Source organism: Carassius auratus, chromosome 40 (genome assembly GCF_003368295.1).
Source record: "Carassius auratus strain Wakin chromosome 40, ASM336829v1, whole genome shotgun sequence".
Taxonomy (NCBI): domain Eukaryota; kingdom Metazoa; phylum Chordata; class Actinopteri; order Cypriniformes; family Cyprinidae; genus Carassius; species Carassius auratus.
The window spans coordinates 19,242,236-19,244,735 of record NC_039282.1 but is presented as its reverse complement, the minus strand read 5'-3'; positions in this window follow the sequence as shown (position 1 = coordinate 19,244,735).

Below are 2,500 nucleotides of genomic sequence, written 5' to 3'. Positions count from 1 at the left end.
AATGCTGTATGAAGATCATCAGCCGCTGTTTGCTATTTCTGTCTATTTACACTTATAGCATCTACCTTTTTTTTTTACTCTTAATGCAAATAGCTGCTTTCATAGTTTTGAGTCTATTTCTAGAAAAAGTGGCGACACTTTTGCATTAATCATAATTTCATCATAATTGCTCACAATTTGTTAAAAATGAAGTGAAGCATTTCTGTCAGCCCTGCATTTGAACTATTAAAGCCGATGCAGATTTGAACACATCTGAAGATCTCGTTTAATACTATAAAACTACAATTAGAAACTGGATCTGGACACACTAGAGGTCAGATAAAACACAGTGTGATAGAAATGATGCCTTTGTTACTTCTAACCTTAAGATTTCATCACGCTTTGGTCATTTTCAGACATTCAGACATGCAGGACAAGGACAAAGTGAAAATAAATGTGCATTCCACTGAATGGGGCATTTTGTTTGTTGTAACTCTTAAAAAAAATAAATTAAATTAAAAAAATAAATAAAAAAATAAATAAATATATATATATATATATATATATATATATATATATATATATAAATTAAAATTAAAATTAAAAATATATAAGTAAATAAGTGTTGTTTGTTGAATAAAACTAATGCAAATTTCTGTAAAATAATGTGAAATATAAATATTAGATGACACATAATTAAATAAATAAATAAATAAACAAATAAATAAATAAATAAAAATGCTGCCTTGCTAAAATATTTTTTTAGGTTAAACTAATTGAAATTAAAACCACAATAAATAAATAAAGCAATAGAGAAATATATATATAAAATACAAAAAATGTCAAAGTTGCTAAATGTTAAACTTAATTGAAAATGGAAAATACACAAATAAAAGCTAATTTAAAATATAAATAAATATTATAATACATTTAAATACTAAATAATAATAATAATTAAGATAAATATATTTAAGTTCAATTAACAGAAATTAAAATAACTAAAGCTGAAACCAAAATAAAACTATACAAAATTATAAAAAATTAATAAAAAACAAAATGACTAAATTAATAAAAGTTAAACTGAAATCTGAAAATAAAAGCTGCTTTATAAAATAAATTAATAAATATTTTAATACATTAAAAATCGAAATAATAATAATATTAACTATAACAATAAAATAAATTATAAGAAATAAAACTCTAATAATATTAATAGTAGCAGGGCTGGGTTAGTTAACCGAACAACTAAGCAGAACATTAATTAGTAGCATGTAAGTAGTATTTAATCTTTACATTAGCTAAGAAGTTTGCAAAAATATTTGTCCATAATGTGCATCTTTCACAGAATAACAGAGACCGGACTATTTCATAAAATTGTATTAATGCATTTCGACCTGAGATTAAAAATCCCCCCAAAAACATCCAAACTCATCATTTTTGGTTGCCCTGTCATTACGTGTGAGGAAAATGTGCAAGAACAAAAGACAAAAACACCTTCTACAGTCAACCCACACAAAGAAATTTAATCCCCTTGTCGTGAGGCATAAACTTGAAGAACGTGGTGATGACAGTGGTTTTTAATGTAAAAACCGTTCGCCAGCACTCCAAAAAAGTTTGTAAAAAGTCATGTCACCTATGACTTACATATTCAGAACACATACACCGAGAGATTTTAATATACTTATATATGTATTTGCCATTATTGGTCTATTTTTTTTTTTTTTTTTTTTTTTAGAATAGTATTTTTTTATCTAGACCAGCCAGATACAGTAACATCAGCACAAGACCGGTCCAGAAACAGTCCATCCAGCTGCCAATCGTCCTCATACTGTAGAAAACCTGCTCCCTTCTTCCCGAAGAAGCAGATGTTATTTGTATAGATCTATTTTCTTATTATTGGTGCGTATATATATCTCGTGTCTTCTGTGCAAGTAAGTCTTTGAAAAGTATTGGACATATAGACATTCACAACCGAGAACAAACACAGTCGCTTCCTCCTGCTTCTGCACCCTTGGCATCACGTAGTTAACTAAAAGACTGACGAAACGGGACGGGATGAGACGGGACGGGTGTGTTTGCAGCTAGCAGCATCCTCCGTGGGTTGGTCGTTAGATAAGGCACCGCTGCGTTACGGACTCTCTTCAGGACCGCAGGAGGAGGCAGGACGGGTCAGATCAGATCAGACTACAGCTCTGTTTCCAGCCCTAGTGAGCCGCCTACATAGGGAGCTGCCTTCTAACGCAGCATCAGGACCAGGAATGATGTGAAACACAGGTTTACAGCACAGTGGTTCTCTAATGCTGCACTGAGACCTAAACAAGGTCTGTTCTGATGGATCACGCAGATCAATGTGAAAAATAAAATGCAACTAAATGTAAATAGTTAGGGTGGTCAAATAATGAATTAGGAAATTACTGAAGGGAGGAGAAACACTTCCTATACACTTTGCTGTTGCTGTCAAAGAAGGTCATGTCAATTGTCAATTAATCAAGTCCATTGAAAAAAGCATTTTGACATGCAT